A 16152-nucleotide genomic window follows, 5' to 3' on the forward strand; every position below is an offset into this window, starting at 1 on the left:
CAAGTGAGCCTGGGATCCTTCAAAAGCAGTCTTTCATGGCTGCATAATAGAAGTGGGTAGGAAACATTAATATTTTTCTGTTTTGTGCAAAATTTCATGATTCCATTTTTTTCTCCAAACAAACTCAAAGCACTCTGCAGGATGAAATGAAATTAAAAAATCATGTTGGGCCAATCAAAATGCCATTTGGAAGCTGAGATGCGCACTCTGTGATTTGCTAATGCCCTGAGTCGTCTCCATTAGAACACTTCTTTCAAATTTGCTTTTATCCAGAAGCCATCTGGGGTCATCTGAGATACCCTTTTCCCTTTCTCTGATGCACTCAAGAGAATCAGAGAATCATAGAATAGCTAGGGTTGGAAAGGACCTTAAGCTCATAATTAGCCCACCCATCCCTTCTTGTGCTCTCAGCTCCTTTTGATCTTCATCCCCCTGCATTGAAGGGCAAATCCAAGACTGCAGATCCACTGCATATGGTTCAAGCAAACCTGGCTTTGTTTGGGTTAGACAAAACCCCAAACAGAGGAAGCGGCTGAATCCCAGTGTCCCACTCTCACCAGGACTGGGTGTCTTGGTGCATGTTTTTGAACATGAGGCTGTGTGATGGATATGGATTTGGGAAAGTAGAATGTCATTTAAAAGGTAGCTCACATAATGTGTCTTTCTCCCACCTGCCATCAGAAGACGAAGGCTATTTCTTAGAGCAGCCTGTGTCCAGCACAGTGCTCATGAATATTGTAAGTGCCTGATTTGCTGTTTCTTTAGAGAGCCCTCAGTGACTGTCACTCCACGTGCTCTAGCAGTGCTCCAACAAGCAGGCCAGTGCCAACATAGAATCCCAGAATGGTTTGGGTTGGAAGGGACCTTAAAGCTGTTATTCATGAAATAACAGAAACGTATTAATGTTTTGCAAAGTCAGCTTATTTTGGAGGTAATATTTCTGTTTTCTCCATCCCTGGGGAGCTGCATATCCCTCTCATTAAGGATGTTCTGTCTGTCAAGTTTTACTCTCCCAAATGAGGCCTTTTTTCTTAAATAATTAAGCAGTTCTTGACTTGAATTAAGCATTTCTTGACTTAAATAATTAAGCAGTTCTTAAATAATTAAGCAGTTCTTGAGTGATTTACTGTGTCATGACTTGTTAGGTACCATGTATTTTCTTTCCCCCACCAGGTTACATCTCTACCTGTAAAACATTATAGAAATAGCTGCAGATTCTTCCTATGACTGGGAAAACTCAGTTCTTACTCCTCTACATCCTAAGAGACACATGATGGAGGGATGCTGCTGTCCTGCCCTCCATGTCTCATGCACAGAGGTATATTCAGGTCTCAGGCTATGTTGGAGGTAAAATGGGACTGGAGTTATGAATCAGGGAAGATCTGCCATAATGATAAAGTTCAGTTGATCGCCAGTACCCTTCTCATTTTGTGGCAGGTGCTTGTGTTATTTGTTAAAGTGTTTCTTTACGCCTCTGTTTGCTTCTGCAAGTTTTTCCCATTTAGGTTTTGCAAACCTCGTTTGCTCTGTGGTTTCATTTGGAGACAATTGTCAATCTTTGAAAACCTTATTTGAACTTGAGTTGTGTTTGTGGTGCCAAGGGGCTGGGAGAAGTGAGATGTTTCAAAGGCAATTCAGGGTGACTGGAGGAAGGACATGAAGGAAAAGAGGAATCCTGTGGCTCGTGGTTAACTGACAATAGCCCTACACACTTGTACTTTGTGATTGGAGGACAATAGAGAGCATCCTTCCTATGTACTGGAGACTTCTTCACTTTGCAAACCATTTTGGCCAGCGCCTGTGTTTGAGAAGCAAAGGAGTTTTTCCAGGGTTGGCATTAGCCGCCCTGACCAGCCCAGGATTGGACACAGGGTGCAAAGGGATGGATTCCCTAAGCCTCAGAAAAGCAATGGTGAGTCATAAAGACAACTGCTGCCACTGTCCTCCCTATGGCATGAAGGATCCAGAGTACAATCTGTGGCCTTTTGGGGAGGCAATTGAACTGTGCCCACTTCAGGTTTGCACCCAGGCAGTGAGGTCTCTTTGGAAGGAAGAGCTGCTGCAGGGCTTCTGAGGACAGAAAAGACCTGTTGAGCCCCTCTTCAGTGGTGATGGGCTGCTGCTCCAAGTGGGAGGAGGATGCTCCTGGCTGGCAGTGCAGCTGGCTCCTTGGCAGGGGACTGCTCTTTGATTTCCTGGGGTATTAAGTGCATTTGCTCTGCCTCCTCTCTGATTTGTTTGGAGACATCCTGTTTTGGTTAAGGCCCTTGAGCTACAGGCCATGAAGAGTTGATTGCAGAGACCTCCAAGGGCATTGCAGCTTGCAGGGGGTAAAAGCTGCTGGTTGGCAAGGTACCTAAGTTACCTGTAATTTTATCTCACACCTTGGCTGCCTGGAGGACCTGAGAAACGATCTTCTGTTGGACAATGGATCGCATCAGCTTACCTCCCTGGACACCTTAGCAGCATCACTAATGAGCTGCACCAGCCCTCTATGCATAATTAAGTGCATCTTGATTTACCACCCATGCAATGGTTACAGGCTTTGGAAGTGAATTTCCCTAAATCAAATTAAGCCACTTTAGTTCTGAATAAGAATGTCCTCACAGGGTTTTAATGTAGTTTAACTAATCCACTGTAGACCTTAACTCAGATTAATTTTCCCCCGTGTCTCTGGGTAGATGAGCCCTCAGAATCAAAGAGGTCTGAGTTTGTTTTAGTTTAATTTATTTTAGACATGATATTTGTAAATCAAATTACAGCCCTTTGGACTTACGGGTGGGAGCCAGGGATTAATGTGATTTAGACTGTATTGCCTTAATGCACACCTTGAGCTGACTTGCACAAATCTCTTATGAGCATAGGCATCCCTGAGGTGAAGTTTCTCTCCAACCTTGCTTTGTTGGACCAAGTGCTGGGACTGAGGAGCTGCTCCATTCCAGTGGGAAGAGCAAACTGGGATGGCGTCCAGGGGTGGGGAAAGCTCTCCTGGCTAGTGGCACAGTCGGTTGGGGCTGGGACATATGGAAATCTGCACCCGGAGAGCAGCTACAGAGGTAAAGAGCAGAGGAGGAGCAAGGATGGGCTGGGCAGACTCAGGAGAAGGAAGCAGTATAAAAAGACCCAGTCTTGAAGAAGACCAAGGCTGAATGGAAAGTCCTGAAATGATACCTGGGGACTCTGCCCTTGCTGATATGGTGTCTCATAAAAGGGAACCAATTTGCCCATGGCCACACATGGGGTTGGTCTCCTCACTCCTGGACTTTGTCTTGGTCTTGCAGTTTCTTGATACCATGGTTGTCCGTTGATGGTACTGGGCCTTGATGGCAGCATTGCTTGGCCAACCACAGCCCCAAATACCAGCTGCCTGGAGCTGAGGGACCAGAGGCAGAGGTGAGACACAGGAAACATCAGTGCAGCCCTGGATAACCACTTCCCAAGGAGAATCCTTTTCTTCAGTCTTTAACTTCTCCACACCACAGGTCTAAGTCCTTTCTAGGTCCATCATCAGCTGGAAAATGGTTGAAGGCATGGAGGCCACACTGCCCTGCATGCTGTAGGTGGTGGCAGCTTGGAGGTCACAGTGAAGACTCTTGGGGTATGAGCAGGGCTTTGGAAAAGCTGGGCAGATGGGGTAAGGAGCTGAATTGGTGCTGGGTCATCCACATCCTTCCTTGCTGCTGCCTCCATGTTCTCCCTCTTTGCTTTGCCTTCTGTTGGACAAGTCTGGCTGCTTCTCTGCAAATACCATCTGCTGTTGCTGCTGCTCCTGTTCCCCCAGCCTTTGTTGTTAATAACTGGCATCTGTGGGAAAATCAGTTTTTCTTTGGTTGATTTGGAACATGATGGCTTCACTGCCTTTTATCAGCAAGTGTAAAAAGCGCTGCAGAATTGAAGAAGATGTCAAATACATCCCTGCAGGATGCTCCTGGTCCCTTAATCTGGTTTATCTTGAGCCAGTATAATAGCCTTTTAAAAATTATGATATATCTTTCTTCTCTCCCTAGAAATGCCACCTCCTGCATCTTTTAATTGGATTCCCTTTTGTGCTCTTTGCGCTCTGGCGTTGGAGAGTGCCTTAGCAGACAGTTGTCTTGACACCCCCCTGTTTGTCTTATGAGAAACTGGGCATAATACATGCTTGATCAGAATAAAAGGCAGCAGGGAGGGACAGATTTTGAAGGAGCCTTTGATGGCTCTGTGACACGAAGCAGGAGTCATCCAGAGCAATTGCGTTGGTGTGGGGCTCTTGAGTCAGCAGATTCCAGGGTCCTACCTGCTGGGATGATGGAGGGAAGGCTTCATCCCAAGTCCTCATCCCTTTAGGCTATGTTTCTGCAGTGCTCCACACCCATGGACAAGGTCATACTTTCAAGTGTCCAGCTGCTGCACAAACATAAAAGGAAATGCCCATTTTTTTTGACAGCTGCTGAAAAATCCTTTTGTGATGTTCCTGGCCAGACTTTTCCCAAGTTGAGAGCTTCTGCTGCCTGTATCATGAGCTGAACTCACTGGAGAATTAGGGCCATTGTTGCTTCTGGTAAAGAAAGGAAACAAACCCCTCTTCTGGGCTGCTGTCATGACTCAATTGTCTCCAAGCCTCCAAAACAGGTTTCTGCAAACTTTTCTTCTGCAAAGTCATCTTAGAAAATTAAGCAGAAACTGTAGGACAAAATTTTGTTCCTTAAACACATGGGATGCTTAGGAAATGCTTGGTTGTCTGAGATGCTCTGGACATGGCTTATGAATGGGAATTGGGACCTCTGGGAGACCTGTGGCAACGGCAGGTGACCCTTTCCAATGGCAGGGGGAGGTGGTGGCACTTACATTCCCACTATAGGGGCTTCTGAAAAGGGCTCAGGTAGAGACAGGACAAGGGGAAATGGCTTTAAACTGACAGAGGGGAGACTGAGATGAGATCTGAGGAAGAAGTTCTTCCCTGTGAGGGTGGTGAGGCCCTGGCACAGGTTGCCCAGAGAAGCTGTGGCTGCCCCATCCCTGGCAGTGTTCAAGGCCAGGCTGGATGGGGCTTGGAGCAACCTGGTCTAGTGGAAGGTGTCCCTGCCCATGGCAGGGGGTTGGAACTGGATGAGTTTTAAGGTCCCTTCCAACACAAACCATGCTTTGATTCTGTGATCTTACCATGGCTAAAGGCACACGAGCCTCACACTCACCATTAATTACAGACACAGCACGAGCAGAGGACACCTGCCTCTGTTGCTCCAGCTCTAAGTAACATCTTTCTCTTGGACTTTAATGCTGTGACCAGAGGCAGAAAAGCAGCTGGACAGAAGACAGGGGGTGGGAAGCAGCTCTGCATCCAGGACTTGCCTTTTGATGCTACGGCCTCTGATCTCAGCAGAACTGTGTCCTCCCCTGCCTGGGGCTAGTTGCTGTGCCTGGGAATTTGGAACAGGTGCCGGGGCAAATCCCATGGGCTGTGCACAGCAAAGACTGCAGTGTGATGCTCCACTGCCACGATTTTCCACTTCCTGCTGGCACAGGCATGCAAAAACTTCTCAAGGCAATTCCTGCAATGTTGGCTGGAAGAGGTGAACAATGAAAGAATGGGGCAGGAGTAAAAAAGGACGTCAGAATCCCAATATAATTTTCCTGTCTGGAAGTTCATTAGCTTCTCTTGGCTGGCTGCAGCTGCTGGATTTATTTCCATTACACTCTGCCAAGGTGCCAGCCATGTGTTGAAGTTTTTTCAGGCACAATGGGACTGCAACTGGAGCCATGGGCTTTGCAGGAGAGCTCTGGCTGGGAGTTGTGCTGGGAGTCACTGTGAGTTTAAGGCTGGGGCTGGATGGGGAAGGTCACAGCTCAGGACCAAGGCACATTAGTTAAGACTGAGCTTTACTTTTACTGCTTGCACTAATTTTTCTCCTTCTTTCTCTGTCCCTCCATGGGTAATGCAGTCTGGGGGAAGGAGGACAGAGAGAATTTCTGGGTGCTGGTTCTTGTTTTCACCAACTCTCACGACTTTTTTTCAGGGGTCTTAGGGATAAGGAAAATTTGCTCCAAGCTGCCCTTTCTGCAGTCGTACAAAAAGTTTGGCTGTCACTCAGGAAAAGGGAGGGGAAAACTCTGCCCTTGGGGAGATTTCAGAAACTCACAAACACAAATCCGAAAGCCTTCAGAACCCTGTGTTTTCTTCCTGGTTTTTCAGCCTCTCACTCAAACCCTGCAAGCTGTTACTCTGCTGAAAGAAAAACAGTGTTTTTTTGTGTAACCACATGATGATAAGAATGGACCTTTTAGAAAAAAGTGGAATTTGTTGAAACTTGGAACAGTGTAACACAAGGTGTTGACACTTCAGGTGGTGCTTAGACTCCCCCGGATGGTGGCTGACCCGTCAGGTTTGAACTTGCCTATTTGATCAAGAAATGATGAAGAGCTTATGATCCATCCATTCTAACATCCATTCATGGGCTGTCCATCACTCCTGTTCTCTGGACCAAAGGAAAGAGTTTCTGGAAGGTGATAATGACCTGGTATTCCCTCTTCTTCCCTCCTTGTCCTTTCCACATGTCAACATTCCCATTCCTTGGGTTGGGAGCGGATATGGACCTTTTCCATCAGCGAAGTCTGCAAGGGCCAAAGGGCTCCCTGAATATTGGGTTTTCCCCCACCTTGGAGTGAAGTCAAAAGTACTGTGTCATGGAAGATTTTGCATGGGATCTGTGCTGCTAAGTACATATATTTCTTTCTATGTTATAGCTATGTGTGTAAATTTATTCGTAAGTCTGTTTACATTTCCTCCCACTAATTTGGAGGAAAGATGAAATTCAGGAGCAGCCCCAGCAGGCATCACCTGGTCAGAGTTTTGCCTTGGTAAATGTGTGTCCTAGAGAGAAATTTTCCTGTAGTTCTTCAATAGCAAATGTCACTGACTTTGGCAAAAAGAGACATCCAGGTCCACCAAAGAGTTAAATAAGTTTTCAGCTCTTTTATGAGGGAAAAATGAGGACCAACTGGAGGATCATCAGTTCGGAAGACTTTTATTTAGTATGCTCTGTGCCCCAAGAGTGGCGTCAGTCAGCCTTAGTCTACTGGAAGGGTGCTGTGTTGATTTGTGCCACATGAGTGTCTATCTCTGACTGCTCTGGTATTTGACATATATAACTTAAGATGGGACAGAAAATACCCAAGTGACCAGAAGAGGCTGGGTTACGCCATGCTCTTGGTCACTGCCTCATACCTGTGATGACTAATAGTCAACTGATGAAAGGTGAAATGGGAGCTGGACATTGTCCCTGGTTCCATGGAAGTCAGAGGTGAAATGATCCAAGAGATGATTTCCCTCTCCCTTGGGTTGTTGCACACCAGTATAATTGTGAAATACGACTATGTTATGCTCTTCAGCAGGGCCCTCATACAGTCTCCTGCTGCACCATGAGCCATGCAGATGAGTTGAGACTTTGAATGAGGTTTTGTGAGGTGCAGTGCTTACTGGATGGTGATGGTTTTGTGATTTCAGAGTTTCCCAGCACTGTCTGATGCATATGGGAGTGGTTCCTCAGAGCTTCCTGAGCGTCTGGAGGACTTAAGAACACAAAATTGTGCCTATTCAGTCAGAAAACTGGATCTTCCAGCCAAGTACCCCATTTTAACTGAGAGCAAGTTGGTGAAATTCAATGATAAGCACAGCATGGGCAAATATAAGGGGATCCCATGCCCTTTATAACTGTTGGTGATCAGTAAGTGAGGATGTACCTGGCTCTGAAGTTGTATCTGGACAACTGTGCTTAGAGACATTGTTTATATCTCATCCATGACGGTATCTTATCAGCATACGCCTGTGACTGCATTTCTTCTCTCTTCTGTGGCTTGATTAGCCATGGACCGGGTAGACAACAGGGTTGCTTTGTTTGAAGTCTTGGTACAAAAATAACGGTAACTCCCACCAAGAGCTGCTGCAGCAATCTCCATGCTGCGGGGGGGAAGGAGAAAGAAGCCCCATTTCTTCTGTGAGCTTCCCAAGTCCACAAGGGCAGCATTTTCAGTGTAGACATTGCAGGAATCAGGCTCCTGTAACCATTTCTTGAGTGCTGTGCAGAGTCAACACTGCCTCCCCATTCAGCCTCTTTGGATCTCCAAGATCTCATTTTTGCCAAGCTTATTTTCAGTTACTCAGATCCTTAAATAGAAATGTGTCCCACAAAGCCAGGCAGCACAGAGGAAAATCCTGGAACTATAGGTGCAAAGGAAATAATAGGATCATAAAATGGTTTGGTTTGGAAGATCCAACTCACCTGCCATGGGCAGGGACATTCTCAACTAGATCAGGTTGCTAGAAGCCCCATCCAATCTGATCTTGAACGTTTATAGGGATGGGGCATCTGCCACCTCTTTGGGCAAACTGTGCCAGTATTTTACTGTTCTCATTGTAAAAAATTTTCTCCTTATATCTAGTCTGAATCAACACATTTTTAGTTTAAATCCATTCCCCCTTGTCCTGTCCCTACCTGCCCTTGCCAAAAGCCCCTCTCCACCTCTTTTGACAGCCCCTTTAGGCACTGGAAGCTGCTCTAAGGTGTCCCCAGAGCCTTCTCTTCTCCAGGCTGAACAAGCCCAGCTCTCTCAGCCTGTCTCCATAGCAGAGGTGCTCCAGCCCTTGGAGCATCTCCGTGGCCTCCTCTGGACTTGCTCCAACAGCTCCACATCCTTTTCATGCTGGTGGCCCTGGAGCTGGATGCAGGGCTACAGAGGTGTTCTCATGAGAGAAGGGGGGGGGAGAGGGGGGGGAAGAGAATCCCCTCCCTTGATTCTCCTCTCTAGCAGAAGATTGCAACTTTACTACAGAAAACTAAAGCCATTTCACTTGGCCTAGCAAGACCATTCCTGAAACAGTGTTTGTCATCTTGTCTCCCTAAACAGCCCTCCCTTTCAAAAACTTTGTTAAAACAACTCAGCCAGGGATTGCTTCCAGCTTTGTATGACTTTTTCCCCCTTTGCATGATGGTATTTGAAAGAAAAACACCCCAAGAATTTTAATAAAACTCTTGCTGAATTTACTGCATGATTGTTAGAGAGCAGAAAATGTCCAGTAAAGGCAGTTTTCAGCAACAGAATAACCTACCACAGCTCTTCATAGAGTCTATCTGTGGTAGATGAGGCTGCATTAAATAAAACAACAACTTGCAGGCATTTGGATATTATAAATGTAACTAATAATAGTAAAGCCATGCTGTTATTAATGCCTTTTTTCTCTGGGGTATCTGAAGGATGGGGAAAAACTAAAGGTGAGATGAGATCATTCTTCCTAGGTACCACCAGAAAAGGTCTGACATGTTTTTTCCTGGGAATGTCTCATTTATGACTGCCTGGCTGCAGGCTTTTGACCTAGTGTTCACTAAAATAATGACGAAGAACAAGAACAGAGAAGTACTTACTGTTCATCTGTATTTAATGGAGAATTATGGCATGTTTGTAAAGCTGAGGGTGGTTCATGTCCTGGGAGTACTTGGCAGAAATTATCATGGCTTGATGTTTTGCAAAATGGTTGCTTGAGGCATTGGGGCTACTGGGACTTCGTCCTTCAGAAAACTGAAGAACAGCTAATGTGCAGAATTTCTGAAGGACCTGTCCCTCTCTGCACGAAGCATGACTCCAGAGTGCCAAAAAACTTCTGGCAAACATTTGGAGATGTAAGGATAAGGGTCTTCCCATGCCTGTCAACACTTCGGTTTAAGCAAGAGAAAAGCTTTTCAGTTGGTCTCCATTGGAGTTGTGGTCAAATCATGCCAAATAAAAAGGCAGTCCAGAAAGTTTATTAATGGAAATTCATGGAAGTCTCTGGGAGGCCTGAAATAGTACTAAATGCTTTTCTTTCTATGTTAACCAGGGACTTCTGGGGGTACATCTACTCACCAGTGGCAGAAGTGAGGCAGATACTTGGGCATCAGGCTTGTGTTAAAGCAATCTGGATGGTTCCTCTGAATGCTCTGGAAGTCATAGTGGAAGACAGTTTCATACTTAAACCCAATGAAGATACTGCTCTCCTTGCTTTGTATGCTGGCTAAGTCTTGACGAAGTCAGTATGAGTCTGGCTGACAAAGGACCTTGAAGTTTGGCAGGAGGCAGCGTTTGAACATTCATATGCCCCAGTGATCAAATGTAGATGGCTTTATTGCCTCCATTGAGGATAGAAATCTGTTTTCATTCTGTGGGAATAATAAAAGCAGAAGGAATATTAACCTTCTTGCTGCCTTTTTAATTGCTATTGGCATTTTGGAGATGGAGACTGTGGCCAAGCATCTTACTGCAAAGTGATAAAGAGGCCAGAGCCAGGGCCTTTTGAAATTCATGAAAAAAAACCAAAAACCAAATCCACTGACTTTAATGAGTTTGAATTAAGCTCTGAAATGTTGTCCATCTGGATCCCATTTCCAAGTAAAGTGAGAACTGAGGTGGGAACGTAAATTAACCTAATAGAAAACTGACTTTAAAGCACAGCTTAATCAATATGAAATGAGTAAAGGGAAAGCTCCATTTTTAATAAATTAGTATTACCACTTTCTCACAGGATTGAGCAGCCAAGAATTGGAGAAGCTAAGCTGCTGGAGCTTTCATAAACTCCAGTTAGAAGTCTGATGCTTTTAGGCTGCGCAGGTATTTGGTTTATGACTGTTATCTTTGAGCATGATGAAGCCCATGGCTCTATTAAAATGGCCTTTTACAAGCGCTTTCAAAAGTATTAAGAAGTGAGGTACCATAGGTTTGGTGCATCTAACCCTAACCTCTGCTTGATAAGAAAACACAATTCCCTCCCTTGTCAAGATCCAAGTTCATGTTCTAGTCTCTATCTGAGAGTTATTTTGACATTTGTTACATGGGGATTTTGTTTCTGGGCTAATTCCTCAACATTTTTATTATCTGAGCTAATTCCTCAAAATTAGCCCAGATAAACATCAGTGAAAGCAGAGACTCTGGGGGCTCTGGTAATACTTTCATGCCATGATTGCTCAGGGAATAGAGATCCAACAAACCTCATAAAAGGGAGCTGCATTCAGAAAGATGAGGCTTCAAACGCTCCAGAAATGGTGGACACTAAAGTCAGTGGAAATATACCCAATTTATGTGAGTGTATAACGTGCAGGCATGATGAGAACCTTTGATTTTAATTTATAGCATTTTAAAATTAAGCAGTTTCACAGCTAGTGCATCAGGAGAAGTCCTTCTTGGTGGCTGGTGGCATTTATGCTGTGGATAAAGTAAGTGCAGATTTCCTGTACTTTAATGGAGAAGACAGCATAGGTGTTCTGAATCACATCAGGATTTGCAGAGGAAGAAAATAAAAAACCTATAGAGTAAAACTGTGAAGTGCTGCACATGAAGATAACAAAATAACATAGTGAAGAAGTTAAGATTCCCGAGCAAAAGCCAGTTCTCTTCTGACACCAGCATTTGAAAAACATTGATGCTTTTGCAGTTCTGCTATTAAAATACTGAAATAAGAAAGACCCTCATACAGCACAGCCACCAGCAGCATTGGAGATGAACCCCAGATGAAGGTTGCATAACCTTCAGGGCCACCAAAGCCAAAATGCAGTGGCTACAAACCATTTTTAGTTTTGTCTGTCCACCATGGAGACAGATTTTCTAGTAGGGCCAGTGGTGACAGGGCAAGGGAGCATGGCTTTAAACTAAGAGAGATTTGGACCAGATATAAGGAAGAAGTTCTTCCCTGTGAGGCACTGGCACAGGTTGCCCAGAGAAGCTGTGGCTGCCCCATTCCTGGCAGTGTTCAAGGCCAGGTTGAACAGGGATTGAAGCAACCTGGTCTAGTGGAAGGTGTCCCTGCCTGTGGCAGGGGCATTGGAACTGGATGAGTTTTAAGGTCCCTTCTAACCCAAACCAGACTGCGATTCTATGATTTTTTGGTTTTGACTCTAGTTTGCTGCTTGAAATAGGTATTATAGACAATCTCTGTGTTTTCCAGGGTGAGAGTTTTATGGTGTTTGGCTAAATACTAATTCTAAAGATGAAAATAATTGTTCTCTCAAGCTCCATGGCTGTCATTTCAGATCATTTTGCTTCCCAAAAAAACTAATTCATTCTTCTAGAGAAGCCATTCTGTACTGGGGAGTCACATTTCCCAACCCACCTCTCTACAGAAGGAAGATTTCACTCCATGTCTATAGAAAGATGTTGGTGACTTGTCCTTGTCTCTCCCTCCATTCTCTTCCTCCACAGTGTGCTAGACAGAGCCCAAGAGTTCTGGCTTTTAAGTATTTGTGTCAAGATTCTCCCCTTCCTGTTATGGCTTCTGTAAACAAGCTCTATATAGTAAATAAAACAAATCCCAAGTCCTCCATGCAGGTGTGCACGTACATACACATGTGTACAATTACCAGCCAAAAAAAGCCAGCTCCACTAATGTCATAGCTGCTAATTCATGCAAAGTGCCCTATTTTGTCATTGAAGGCTTTTCATTCTTGACTATAGTCCAAGCAAAATCCCATTAGGTCCTAAAAATTAACTTCAGGCACATTTCCCCAGTTGTTTACAATTACCCTCCACACTAATTCAAGCAGCATGCCAATCCCCTCATGCTGGCTTTAATGTATTTATTTCAGCTTAATTTCCCTCCTCCCCGCAGTCACTTTGTGTATCCTGGAAAAGCAGGGGATTCCAGAGCTAGCTGCCTTGTAATGGACAGTGACTTTATGCTTGGGTTCCCCAGAGATTCGCTGCAAGGCAGAGTGGAAAGCTGCTTGTGAGAGATGTGCTCAGGTCTTGCTGTAGCTTAGCTTTTGCACAATGAGAAAATGAGAGTTGAGGAGGTCTTGGAGCAAGTCCTGTATCACTTTGGTCCTGGGTACAGTGCAAGGACAAGACACAGAGTCCTCTTCCATCTTGAAATCTCCCTCCATGCTTCTGACACCATCAATCACCTTCAGAGCCAGGAGGTATCAGTTGGAAGAAGCTGGTTTGCAGGACAAGGGGAGAGAGGATCTGCTGGGATTGAAGGATCACTAAAGGTGGAGTGGGAAGGAGATAACATTGTCATCCTTGTCTCAGGGGTGGTGCAGAATGAAAGCCTTCTGAGCAACCTGGTCTAGTTGAAGATGTCTCTGACCGTGGCAGGAGGGTTAGACTAGATAACCTTTAAAGGTCCCTCCTGAGGAGCCTCATTCCCTTGCCATGGTCAGAGTTCCTAAAACACCTCCCTTGCTCTGCACAGCTGACCTGCCATGTAAAAGCATTTTCATATGAAACCACAACAGGGAGATGCAGGGGCTGTTTGTCAAGTAGCACTGGGGATGGAGATTCAGTTCATGTCTCTACTGCAACGTCTTCCTTCTTTGTGGAGCTAAATCACCAGCTTGTGGGCTACTGGGGGAGCTGGAAATGTTCTTGCACTTGGTGCTCAGTCTCGTCCCTGGTGTAACCTCCTCTGCATTGCTCAGGGGAAGGCACTGCAAAAAGGGATGCTGTCACTCTGCCCTGCTTTGCTCCTGGTGGCACTTTGGCTGCAGGCATCCATCCAGCTCTGGAGATGTGGGGCATGATTCAGATGCCCACACATAGACACTTGGTGCCTTTTGAGATGCTTGAGAGTGTGGATGGATATCTGAGACTTCCAGACCGTGTGTTGACACAGGACCCAGGACTTCTGGAGACCCCCTTACCTTGGGATGGTGCTTGGAAGCCAGGTGGGATAGAGTTAGAGGATAATTTAGATTGAAGGGTATGTCTCTAGGCCACCTAATCTAACCCCAGCTATCCTCAGACATCACATATGGTGCCAGGCTCTTTTAGAGGCTTCTCTCCCTGCTTCCAGAGTGGTGTCCCCCAGTACTCATTAGTCTACCTGCTGTTCCACTCAGAGTCATGACCACTGCAAGCTCCTTACCCGCAGCTTGCCTTCGTTGTCAGTGTGGAGCTCTGCAGCCTCCTGCAGAGGATGCCCAGAGGGCCTGATGCTGCTCCTGTGCTTACTGGGTTTTATTCAGGGCAGGGTTGGGCCATGCTCTGCCACGTGTGAACCACAGCATCCCCTCACCTTGTCTGCTGCCCATGCTGATGGTTTCTTCTCTCTCTGGTTTGTCTGCAGCACCTCTTGGTCTCCAGCCTGAGCCATCAGCTTGGCTTGGGACTCCAGCTGGGCCTCCGGGATGCCGCTGAAGCCATTTCAATGGGACAATTTATCTTGCTCCAGCTCCCTTTTGTCTATGGTTGGCTGTGTAGCAAGGAAACATGGTTCCCTCTGGCTCTGCTGTGCGCCCACCAAGCCAACAGCAAAGCCATGGTTGGTGCTAACAGTGGGGAGCTGCCATTGAATGGGCTGTTCCCTGCCTGTCCTCACTGTGCAGTAGAAAATGTCCCTGCAAAGCTGCCCAGTCCAGGAGCCAACCCTTTGAAGTCTTTATAGCTGGCTTTTCAGCAGCAAAGCTGGAACTAATTTGTCTGTGATGCCATCCAGAGACATCATCTCGCCCACTGAGATAAGCGGTAGTTATTTTAACACCTACAAGTTGTCATTTTTGTTTGTTTGGTTTGGTTTTGGGTTTAATTTTCTTTTATTTTTTTCCCCTCAAAATCTTGGACTGTTTTCCTTAGGGGAGTTTCCATTTCCAGAAAGTTTTAATTAAACTGAAGGGTACATAATCCTTTTCTCCTACCTAAATTGAGTTTCCACTGATGGAAGCCAACAGCATTTGTCAAAACAGTGCCTGAATCCACCTTACACATCTTCAAGTAGGACAGACAGTATGGGGGAGTAAGCCCTTGCAAACATGTAATTAACGGGAAGAGGAGAGGAAAAGGCTGTATTTCCCCTTGAGACATCTGTCCCTCTCCATCGAGAATCTCTCAGCCATTTTACGGCTCAAGGTTCGGTCTCATATTAAGAATCTGTGCGATCTGCCCGAGATGACAGGATCCCTGTGTGTGTGTGGGATGCTCACAGTCCCCCCCGGTCCTCGCCTCTTGGCTGAGGCTCATCCCAGGGGAGTTTTCTTGGAGCTGTGCCGCTGTTTCAGCACGCTGGACAGCACCGAGAGGCGGGGCGAGGGGCAGGGTATGGTGGGGCTGTGAGGTGCCGGGCTGGCTGTGATGCTCTGAGCTGTGCACGATGCCCTGAGCTATGTGCACTGTGATGTGCTACATGTACTGGACATGTACTGTGTCCATCACTGAGACCCCAACACAAAAAGGATGTGGAACTGTTAGGGTAAGCCATGAGGAGACTACTAAGATGCTCCAAGGGCTGCAGCACCTCTGCTGTGGAGACAGGCTGAGAGAAATGGGCTTGCTCAGCCTGGAGAAGAAGGAGCTTCCAGTGCCTAAAGGGGCCAACAAGAAAGCTGGAGAGGGGCTTTTGACAAGGGCAGGTAGGGACAGGACAAGAGGGAATGAATTTAAACTGACAGAGGGGAGACTGAGATGTGATCTGAGGAAGAAGTTCTTGCCTGTGAAGGTGGTGAGGCCCTGGCACAGGTTGTCCAGAGAAGCTGTGGCTGCCCCATCCCTGGCAGTGTTCAAGACCAGGTTGGACGGGGCTTGGAGCAACCTGGTCTAGTGGAAGGTGTCCCTGTCTGTGGCAGGGGGCTGGAACTGGATGAGTTTTGATGTTCCTTCCTATCCAAACCATTCTATGATTCTATGATAATGCACTGAGCTGTGTGTAATGTGCTGAGTAATATGTGATGCACCAAGCTGGGTGTGGAGCACTGCACTTTACGTTTTGCACAAACATGTGCACATTGCACCATGACAATGAGAATAAGAAGGAGCCTTTCAACATTGTCGAAATGTATCTGGAGCCAGTTTGCTTGTGTGTCTTGCCCTGCCACAGGGATATGGTCTGTCAAGCAACTGGGTAGAGACCATCCTACCACCAAACCAGTTGTGGGGCTGTGATGTGATCACTGTTCAGCCTTTCTTGTCCTCATCATGTGTGGTTTTTATGTTATATGAGAACATAAGCTGGCATATTGGTCACAAAGCAGGTAAACTTTTCCCTATCCAGTGGAAAGGTTGGCTTTACTTCCTAACTCCTTTCTGAGTGTGGCTGGCCTCACCACAAGTAGGTGATCCACACTTGCCAAAGTAATCAGGTTAACCTGTTAGAGTGCAGATTTGTTGCCAGAATTCCAAGAAGAAGAGCAAGATGGTGATTCTATTTCTTTCCCCTTTATG

Source organism: Melopsittacus undulatus, chromosome 1, assembly GCF_012275295.1.
Source record: "Melopsittacus undulatus isolate bMelUnd1 chromosome 1, bMelUnd1.mat.Z, whole genome shotgun sequence".
Lineage (NCBI taxonomy): Eukaryota > Metazoa > Chordata > Aves > Psittaciformes > Psittaculidae > Melopsittacus > Melopsittacus undulatus.